Genomic DNA, 11363 nt, shown 5'->3' with positions numbered 1-11363 from the left:
CTCCTCATAGGTTAGATCACTATCCAACTGAATTGCTTCCAGGGGCACTGTATCTCTCAGAGGGATATCGGCCATCTCAGCATGGCACTTCTTCAACTGGGAAATGTGAAACACATCATGAACTCCTGACAGTCCTTCGGGTAACTCCAGCTTGTAGGCCACTTCTCCCATACGTTCCAAAACTCGGTATGGTCCTACAAAGCTCGGGGCTAACTTTCCCTTAACTCCAAAACGTTTAACTCCTCGCAGAGGTGACACTCGAAGATATGCTCTGTCTCCGATTTCTAGACTACCTCCTTGTGTTTTGAGTCTGCATAACTCTTCTGCCTAGACTGAGCTACCTTCAGTCTATCTTGAATCAACTTAACCTTTTCTTGGGACTCTTTGATTAAATCTGGTCCAACACAACTGACGGTCTCCAACTTCATCCCACATCAACGGTGTCCTGCACCTCCTTCCATACAAAGCTTCGAAAGGTGCCATCTTCAAACTGGCTTGATAACTGTTGTTGTATGGGAACTCCGCGTAAGGTAAATTGTCATCCCAACTAGATCCATAATCTAGCGCACAAGCTCTCAACGTGTCCTCCAGAATCTGATTGACTCTCTCGGTCTGCCCATCTGTCTGCGGATGAAAGGCCGTACTAAACTCTAGCCTGGTACCCAAAGTCTGGTGCAGCTGATTCCAAAACTTCGAGGTAAATTGTGTTCCTCTATCTGATACGATGGTCCTCGGAACTCCATGCAGACATACAATCCTGGTCATATATATCTTGGCCAACTTCGCACTCGTATAGGTGGTTTTCACTAGGATAAAGTGAGCCACTTTGGTCAAACGATCCACTACTACCCAGATAGAATCATATCCCGATCGGGTCCTGGGCAATCCGGTGATGAAATCCATGCCAAGCTTATCCCACTTCCATTCGGGTATCGGCATAGGCTGCAGTAATCCTGCTGGCTTCTGATGTTCTGCCTTCACTCTCTGACATACATCACATACGACTACATACTCGGCAATATCCTTCTTCATACCAGTCCACCAGAAACGCTCCTTCAAATCCAAATACATCTTGGTGTTTCCGGGGTGTATCGAGTATGGTGAGTCATGAGCTTCCTGTAGTATTAACTTCCTGATCTCTGCATTATTGGGTACATAAACACGGTCCTCAAACCATAAGGTGTCGTGCTCATCCTCACGAAAACCTTGGATTTTCCTTTGCCCATTTTCTCCTTTATCTCAGCAATCTCCTTATCATCCTTCTGAGCTTCTCGAATCCTTCCCAATAATGTCGACTGAACCTCCATTGCTGCGACAAAACCTCTAGGGACTATCTCCAAACGTAGCTCCCTGAGATCTTCGATTAACTCCTTTGGCAATCCTCCGCTTACGAGGGTATTGGCATAACTCTTCCGGGCTCAAAGCGTCTACTACGACATTGGCCTTGCCTGGATGATAATGCAACTTCATATCATAATCCTTTATAAGCTCCAACCATCTCCTCTGCCTGAGATTCAGCTCCTTCTGTGTGAAAATGTACTTCAAACTCTTATGATCCGTGTACACATCACAACGGTTTCCAATAAGAAAATGTCTCCAGGTATTGAGTGCATGAACTACAGCTGCTAACTCCAAATCATGCGTGGCATAATTCAACTCATGCGGTCGAAGCTGACGTGAGCCATATGAAACAACTCTTCCGTCTTGCATAAGTACACCTCCAAGTCCTAAGCGAGAAGCGTCGCAATACACTTGGAAATCTTTGCGTATATCCGGCAGAATCAGCACTGGGGCTGTACCCAAACGTTTCTTCAACTCCTGAAAACTTGCCTCACATTCATCTGTCCATTTGAACTTGGTGCCCTTCTTCAACAACTCCGTCATAGGCTTCGCAATCTTAGAAAAATTCTCAATGAATCTCCGATAATATCCCGCGAGTCCAAGAAAACTGCGGATCTCTCCAACTGAGGTGGGTGATAGCCAATCAATGACTAATGTAACCTTGGTAGGATCCACGGCTATACCTTCTCCTGATATAACATGTCCAAGAAATCCTACTTCCTTCAATCAAAACTCACATTTGCTGAACTTGGCATATAGCTGATGTTCCCTGAGCTTCTCGAGAACTAAACGCAAATGCTCCTTGTGTTCCTCTTCATTCTTCGAGTATACCAATATATCATCAATGAACACCACGACAAACTTATCCAATAAATCCATGAACACCTTATTCATCATACTCATGAAATAGGCTGGGGCGTTAGTTAATCCAAATGACATAACAATATACTCATATAGCCCGTACCTTGTGGTGAAGGCTGTCTTAGGTATATCCTGTTCTCGGATCTTCAGCTGGTGGTATCCAGATCACAGATCGATCTTGGAAAATACTTTAGCTCCTTGCAGCTGGTCAAACAAATCATTGATCATCGGTAGCGGGTACTTGTTCTTGATCGTCACTTCTTTTAATGCGCGATAATCAACAACCATTCTTAAAGATCCATCCTTCTTCTCAACCAAAAGCACTGGGGCTCCCCACGGTGACGAACTTCGTCGAATGTAACCCTTCTCCAATAACTCCTTGATCTGCTTCTTAATCTCCTCCAGATCATTTGCGGGCATTCGGTATGGTCTCTTCGACATCGGTTCGGTGCCTGGCAACAACTCTATCAAAAACTCAATGTCTCGATTCGGCGACATGCTTGGTAGCTCCCCTAGAAATACATCCGGATAATCCTTCACTACAGGCACTTCCTCCTAAACAACTCCTGAGAGGGAATTTACTTGGGTTCTCCTTGGCGCGTGCCTGGATACATACTTAATCCTTTTTCCCTCCGGGGTGGTGAGCAGAATTGACCTACTAGCACAGTCAATGTTTCATCCATACTTCGATAACCAATCCATACCTAGTATCACATCCAATCCTCGTGACTCCAAAATTATTAGGTTTGAGGGGAAAACATGGCTACCAATGGTTAAGGGTATCTGATCGCACCATCGGCTGGCCATATACTCTGCTCCTAGTGAGCTTACTAGCATGGGTGACCTAAGGGCTAAGGTGGGTAACTTAAACTTGTCCACAAATCCCCTTGAAATGTATGAATGCGATGCTCCAGTATCAAAAAGAACGAGAGTGGTAAATGACTTAACCAAAAACTTACCGATAACTGCATCTGGCTGCTCTTCAACCTCCTCCACGTGCACGTGGTTCACTTGTCCCCTATTGAAAGGGTTGGGCTTCTTCCCAGAGCTTCCATTTCCATTCTTTGGTTCAGGACACTCATTGGCATAGTGTCCAGTCTTCCCGCACTTGAAACAAGTAATGTGACTTTGGTCCTTCTTGGCGGGTGTGGCTGGGTTAGAGCGGTTCTGATTACTGCCTGCTCCATTCCCATTTCCATTCTTGGGGCCACTGTGGTTATGCGGACTTCCTCCATTGTGGGTATGGCCTCCATGGTTATGGGTATATCCTCCCGAATTCGAGGTAAAACAAGGCTTCTGCTGAGCTCCTAAATTGTACTTCCCTTGTCCATACTTCCTTTTGCGGCTCTCAATCTGCTGCTGCTTCCCTTCAATCATAAGATCCTTGTCTACCAACTCCTGGTAGTTGTTAAATGTTGCCACCATTAACTGCATACTCATCTCATCATTCAGCCCTTCCATAAACTTCTCCTGCTTAGCGGCATCTGTGGCCACATCATCTGGGGCGTAGCGAGCTAACTTATTGAACTCATCCACGTACTGCCCCACAGTACGATTTCCTTGGAGCAAGTTGCGAAACTCACGCTTCTTCATGCTCATAGATCCAGTTGAGACATGAGAAGTGCGGAATGCTTGCTGAAACTGCTCCCAAGTGACATTGGCTATAGGGAAAGTGGCTGTGTAATTCTCCTACCATGAGGCCGCGGGTCCATCCAATTGATGTGCGGCAAAACGCACCTTCTCCGCATATGTGCAACCTGCGGTGGTCAACTCCCTTCCAATCCTTCGTAGCCAGTCATCAGCAACTATTGGCTCGGTGCTACTGGAAAACACCGGTGGTTGCAACCTCAGAAAACGGGCTAAGTTGTCAACTGGAGGTGGTGGCGGTGGATTGTTGTTGTTATTGTTGTTGTGGTTGTTGTTGTTGCCTTGGTTCTGGACTAGTAGCTGCATCAAGGCATTCTGCTGTTGGATCAACTAGGTGAGCTCCGGTGGGAAGGCAAATTCGGGGTCACGTCTCGGAGGCATCTGATGGGTTTAGAGGGGAGAGATTAGAATAGAATGAGGTCTAATGAGAAAGCACTACCCATATGCACATGAGACAAACACATTCATATCACACCAAAATCAATTCAAACAAGGGCATACAATCGATCTAACTATCGTTACAGTGCTCGGACTACTACTATATACATGGGGAAAATACTACTAATAGTATGGTAGTCTACTAGAAATTTTAATCGATGGAAGACTCCATAATATCCGCTCCAGCTTCGTCTTCATAATCATCATCATTACTGTCGGGGTCGGAGTCGGTGTCGTCGATGATGATGTAGTCTTCAGAACGAATGTCATCGGGATGGTCGTCATCTCCTCCTGGTGCGGGGTCTCCCATGAATACTCCTAGCTTCCTCGTCAGGTCGTCATTCTTCTCCACTAGTATCGTGATTTCCTCCTCGTATCCGTTGCGTGTAGACTTGAGTTCCTCTTCAAGCTCCATGTTCCTGGTCATCACCTTCTTCAGTTCTATCATGCTTGCGCACATCTGGTTCTCCTGGCGACGAATGTGCTGGTTTAACTCCTGGATGAAAGCTGCAATGGACCTGTCCCTCCTGGTGCTGATCATCTCCCATTGCTCATCTCGGCACCCACATATCTGGTAGATGGTGTCCTTAAGATCCTTTTGATAAACTTCGCCGATGCGTCCCATGGCGATGTGGCCTGCCATGCTCTTTCCTAGACTCCAGGTTGGTGCATCAAAGGAAAACTCTATGGGCTCAGTGACTGGCGTGAATGTCCTTCCTGGAACTTGAACTCGAATCATCCAACGCTCCTCTTCTGGCAAAGTGGGAGTGTAGGTCCCGGTGAAGCTTGGTATTCCGATGTTCAGGTACCTAGTGACTTCCTTCAAGTGTCTCCCGAAAGGGGTGTCTTCATCCGGTTGTGCAAACTTGTTCCTTGAGTCCGCCATCCTATAGAGTGGAAAATGGAGAGGAGTCAGAAATGAGTAGAAAAGAGTGACCTATGGCTCATCTTAGTGGTCGGGTCCTACAATCAGCGTGTGCTCTGATACCATCTTGTAGCGATTCGACCTCAGACGGTCAAATCTCTGTGTATAAGTGTCATCCCTGGATCGGTAATACTGACACACACAATACTCGAAGGATTTATAACAGAGTGCAATCACACACTTATTACATCGAATGTCTCAAAAGAGAACTTATTACAATAAATATGTTGGAAATATGCCCTAGAGGCAATAATAAAATGGTTATTATTATATTTCTTTGTTCATGATAATTGTCTATTGTTCATGCTATAATTGTGTTATCCGGAAATCGTAATACATGTGTGAATACATAGACCACAACATGTCCCTAGTAAGCCTCTAGTTGACTAGCTCGTTGATCAATAGATAGTCATGGTTTCCTGACTATGGACATTGGATGTCATTGATAACGGGATCACATCATTAGGAGAATGATGTGATGGACAAGACCCAATCCTAAGCATAGCACAAGATCGTGTAGTTCGTTTGCTAGAGCTTTTCCAATGTCAAGTATCATTTCCTTAGACCATGAGATCGTGTAACTCCCGGATGCCGTAGGAGTGCTTTGGGTGTACCAAACGTCACAACGTAACTGGGTGACTATAAAGGTACACTACATGTATCTCTGAAAGTGTCTGTTGGGTTGACACGGATCGAGACTGGTGAAAGGATCGATATAGTTGACTAGAGGGGGGGGGGTGAATAGGCAACTAACAATTTTTAGCTTTTCTTTACCAAATTAAACTTTGCATCAAAATAGGTTGTCTAGATATGCAACTATGTGAACAACCTATATGATGCAATGACAACAAGCACGCAAGCAAGTAAGATATATAACTCGAGTAAACTTGCGAAAGTAAAGGAATGAGATAACCAAGAGTGGAGCCGGTGAAGACGAGAATGTGTTACCGAAGTTCCTTCCTTTTGAAGGGAAGTACGTCTCCGTTGGAGCGGTGTGGAGGCACAATGCTCCCCAAGAAGCCACTAGGGCCACCATATTCTCCTCACGCCCTCACACAATGCGAGATGCCGTGATTCCACTATTGGTGCCCTTGAAGGCGGCGACCGGACCTTTACAAACAAGGTTGGGGCAATCTCCACAACTTAATTGGAGGCTCCCAACGACACCACAAAGCTTCACCACAATGGACTATGGCTCCGCGGTGACCTCAACCGTCTAGGGTGCTCAAACACCCAAGAGTAACAAGATCCGCTAGGGATAAGTGGGGGGAATCAAATTTCTCTTGGTGGAAGTGTAGATCGTGGCCTTCTCAACGAATCCCGAGCAAATCAACAAGTTTGATTGGCTAGGGAGAGAGATCGGGCGAAAATGGAGCTTGGAGCAACAATGGAGCTTTTGGGGAAAGAGGTGAGTCAACTTTGGGGAAGAAGACCCCTTTATATAGTGGGGGGAACAAACCAACCGTTACCCCACTTCTGCCTCGAAGAGAGCGGTACTACCGCTGTGCCAGCGATACTACCGCTTGCCACTATAAGCGGTACTACCGCTCCTCATCGCGGTACTACCGCTTGGCCCACAGCGGTACTACCGCGGTGGGGGGCGGTACTACCGCACAGGAGCGGTACTACGGCCCCCCACAGCCGCGGCCAGTACCGTAAAACCCGACACGAAAAAGGAGCCCTCGAATCGAGGCGGTACTAGCACGAGACCACCGCGGTACTACGGCTTGGGGCTACTAGCGGTACTACTGCTCTAGAGCGGTACTACCGCTCCCAGAGCGGTACTACCGCTTGTGGCACCCAAGCGGTACTACCGCTCCGTCCCGCGGTACTACCGCTGGGACCAGAGTTAGTACACCAATGTGGGCTACTAGCGGTACTACTGCTCTGGGCGGTACTACCGCTCCAGAGCGGTACTACCGCTTGTAGCACCCAAGCGGTACTACCGCTCTGGCCCGCGGTACTACCGCTGGGACCAGAGAGGGCACAATGAGAAGAGAAACAAGCCCATCATCGAAACGGAAAGGCTCGGAGGGAGGGGCAAAGGAAGTGTACGTGATGATTCCGCCCTAGCCTTTCCAAAACGGACCCCCTCTTGATAGTACGGTGATCCCTATGAAACTAGTCCACCAAACTAATCCGAAAGGACTACACCGTCTTCGCTTCAAGCTCCGAGGGGAGGGAATCGTCTCGTGCCAAAAGGATGAATCTCTGAAAAACACTCAACGCACACGATTAGTCTGCAAAAGCATTGTCATCAATCACCAAAACATCTTAGGGATAAATATGCCCTTACAATCTCCCCCTTTTTGGTGGATTGATGACAATACGGGATTTGCACAACTGGGAAAAGACAAAGGACATAAGCAAACCCCAAATCTCTAAAATATAGACGGGCTCCCCCTAGATGTGTGCCATCAAGATAAGTGCTTTGGACTGCACGACACACATACTAGGATCAACACTCCCCCTGTATTTTAGAGACCAACAACCTAAGCGAGATACAAGATAGCAGGATATATAACATAATGAAGCATATAACTCATGAGATATCAAATGACTAGAGACAAAGATAAAGATATGATAAGGATAGGGTAGCATATGTCTCACACCATATGACTCGAACTAAAGTCTCACTGAACACAAAACCAAGCAAAGCACAAGGTCCAAGCAAAGCACAAGGTAGCACACAACGAAAGCACAAAGGCAAAGACACACTCACAACACAACGACGCGCAAATCCCTAAACTCTCTCCCCCTTTGGCATCGAGACACCAAAAGAGGCAAAGAGCTAACCTACGGCTCTAGGTGAGAGCATGCTGAGGATCTCGAACATCAGGACTCTGCGTGATCATCTGCACTGCCGTCCTCGCCCGGAAACTGCTCGGCATCTGAATCAGTCCACGGATAGTGCTGCTGGATCCACTCCTCCTCCTCAGTAATCTGACCCTCGGAGCCGCTGGTGATGGTCGCACCCATCTGACGCATAAGCTCCTTATGACATCCCCTTGCCTTCTTCTCAGCCACATGAGTCAAGTACTGACCATGAGACTCCATGCAGAACAACTTCTTCATCTTGCGTTTGAGCTTCTTTGCCCAAGAGGGCTCTGCCGCAGAAGGCTCTGTCCCAGGAGGCACATAATCCTCATCATCATCACCAGCATCAGCCTCGTCCTCGGTCTCCATGGCAGCAGCAGAAGATGGAGCTCCAGATCTACCCCAATTATCCTTCTTCCTCAGACGCTTGATCTCATGAGAGACCAACTCTCCAGTTTTCAGCTGCTCCTCAGGATAGGTATGTCTCCAGGCCCTCTCAATAAGCAACATAATGAACGGACCATAAATTGGGCACTTGCGCTCAGAAACAGCTGCCAGAAGCTCAGACCACATGACATGAGAGATGTCCAGGGACTCGCCGATGTTTGCTTCCTTCTCACGCTGGCAGAAGAGAAGCATGTCCACAAGATAAGAGTGTACCATGTCCAGATTCCCAATACGAGGGAAGAGAGTCTCGCGGAAGATACGGTGAAGGATGTCCAGATAGGTAGACAACTCATAGGTTTCCTTCTTGGTCTCAGGGTTGACCTTCCGAGTACAGTAGGGCCAGAGGGCTTGCTTGTGAGTGGAGGTAACATTCTGGTGAGGACGAAAACCGACTGGAGTCTCGAGCCCTTGATCTTCCACCTCAAGCAGCCCATGAAGGCCTGCCACTTGACAGCTAGCACCTTCCCATTAGTCATCCAAGTCAGAGTCCTGTCTGCATCAGTTCCTAGGTGAACAGTAGCAAAGAACTGTGCCAGCAAATCTGCATCAAAGTCCTTGTTGAACTGCATGATCCTGAGAATGTTCAACTGAGAGCACATCTGAAGGGCATCACCAAAGTAATCAAGGTACTTCTCCATAGCATCCGTGTTGATGGAATGAACATTGACAAAGAGGTTCTTCTTAGCCTTGATCACATCAAAGTATGTGGCATACTGAAACCGGTTCCAGAACGGGCGATTGACAAGGTTGGGTTCTTGGTCTTCCTCATATGGGTTGCGCCGACGCCTGTCCCAGAATTCCTTGCTAGACATCCCAGTCACCTTCTTGCCACTTGGCTTCGGTCGATTGGCAATCTTCTTCTTGCGAGGAGGATTAGCACTAGAGGAAGCACCCCCTGGCGGCGGTGGAGCACTGGAAGAACCACCTGCAATCTCAGATGAGCGGTACCGCTTTGACGTTGAACGCCCTGGGTTGACAGGGCGGACTTGCTGCTCAGGATGTTCATCACCTGGAACCAAACACACGGACACAAGAAACAACCAAACAGAGCGATCAAAACCAAATAAACACAACAAATATGGATCAACGTGTGGTAGGAAACAATGGAACTGGGCATCCAGCGGTAGTACCATGCCTGCTCAGCGGCAGTACCGCGCCAGCGGTACTACCGCGCCATACGGGCGGTAGTACCGCTCCAGCGGTAGTACCGTGCCAGATGGGCGGTAGTACCGCCCGAGACGGGGCACGGCGGATCCCTACTGCCGTGGTCAGATCCGGCACTACCGGGGATGCCAAATTCAAAAACAAACCTACCAAACATCAATCCAAAGAGTCTAGTTGCCTTCTCCAACCTACTCAAGCCTAGATTTGGCCAAAAATCTAGAGATGCAACCACTATTGCCCCTAAAACGCGAGATCTGAAAACTAGACAAGAAGAGAAGAGGAACAGGGGCAATACCGGCATCCATGGCAAGAGGACGAGGTGGGGATCGACTCCACCGAAGGAAATGGAGAGGAACGGTCCGGAGACGGAGGGCCGCCGGAGCCTTCCCGCGGCGAGATGGCGCTGGAGAGAGAGGAAGAGGAACCAGGGGACGAAGCAAATGGGTATGGGGTGGAGGAAACCACCCCTGCCCACGACTTAACCCCCTAGCCCCGCCCCTCAGCGGTAGTACCGTGGTGATGGGCGGTAGTACCGCTTAGCCACATAAGCAGTAGTACCGCTCTGTGGAGCGGTAGTACCGCTCCAGCGGTAGTACCGCGCCTTCACAACGGTAGTACCGCCCAGCGCAACTCAAACCAGACTCAACACATATGGTGCAAAACGAAAGACGGGAAACAACGGCAAGAAGACCAACAAGAGCACTAGCAAGAGAACAAGAATCACACGCCTCTATACGAGAGGGCGGTGGCCGAGGCCACCTATGTTTGAGTCACTTGGTATGGCACCGCGAAGAATTATCCTTGGGCCCATGACCAAAGCTCGTCTTTGAAGCACAAGTACCATAAAAAATGGCTAATATGAAAGAGTGAGATCAGTTTATGCATTGTGGGGGGAGGGAAAGTTCATTGAGAGAACAACACTCCCCCTACGTCCATGCCTACACCTAGACAAGAATGCACAATGAATGTGAGGGGTGTGCAAAGGTTCAAACCACATTGCTCGAATCAATGATATTTAGCTCATGCCTTAACTCGCGAAATCTTGCTTCATCCAATGGCTTCGTGAAAATATCTGCAAGGTTATCATGAGTGTTGACATAGTTGAGCTCGATCTCCCCTCGCCTAATATGATCCCGGATGAAGTGATACCGAATCTCAATATGCTTTGTCTTGAAGTGTTGCACCGGGTTGAGAGAAATCTTGATAGCACTTTTATTGTCACACCAAAGAGGCACTTTGTCACAAATGACACCGTAATCCTTTAAAGTTTGCCTCATCCATAAGAGTTGTGCACAACAACTTCCGGCCGCCACATACTCCGCTTCGGTGGATGAGAGAGACACACAACTTTGCTTTTTAGAAGACCAACTTACCAAAGAGCAACCAAGAAATTGGCACCCTCCAGAAGTGGACTTCCTATCCACTTTGTCTCCCGCCCAATCGGAGTCCGAATAACCTACAAGCTTGAAGTTTGCTCCTCTTGGGTACCATAGGCCAAAGTTTGGGGTATGAGCCAAATATCGAAAGATTCGCTTGACCGCCACAAAGTGGCTTTCCTTAGGTGTGGCTTGAAACCGTGCACATATTCCCACACTCAACATGATATCCGGTCTAGATGCACAAAGGTAAAGCAAGGATCCAATCATAGAGCGATATACCTTTTGATCCACCGCTTTACCATTGGGATCAATGTCAAGTTGGCACTTGGTGGGCATTGGAGTGG

This window comes from Aegilops tauschii, chromosome 1 (assembly GCF_002575655.3).
Source record: "Aegilops tauschii subsp. strangulata cultivar AL8/78 chromosome 1, Aet v6.0, whole genome shotgun sequence".
NCBI classification, from domain to species: Eukaryota; Viridiplantae; Streptophyta; class Magnoliopsida; order Poales; family Poaceae; genus Aegilops; species Aegilops tauschii.
The sequence above is the reverse complement of the archived record's forward strand: the minus strand, read 5'-3'. Positions refer to the sequence as shown.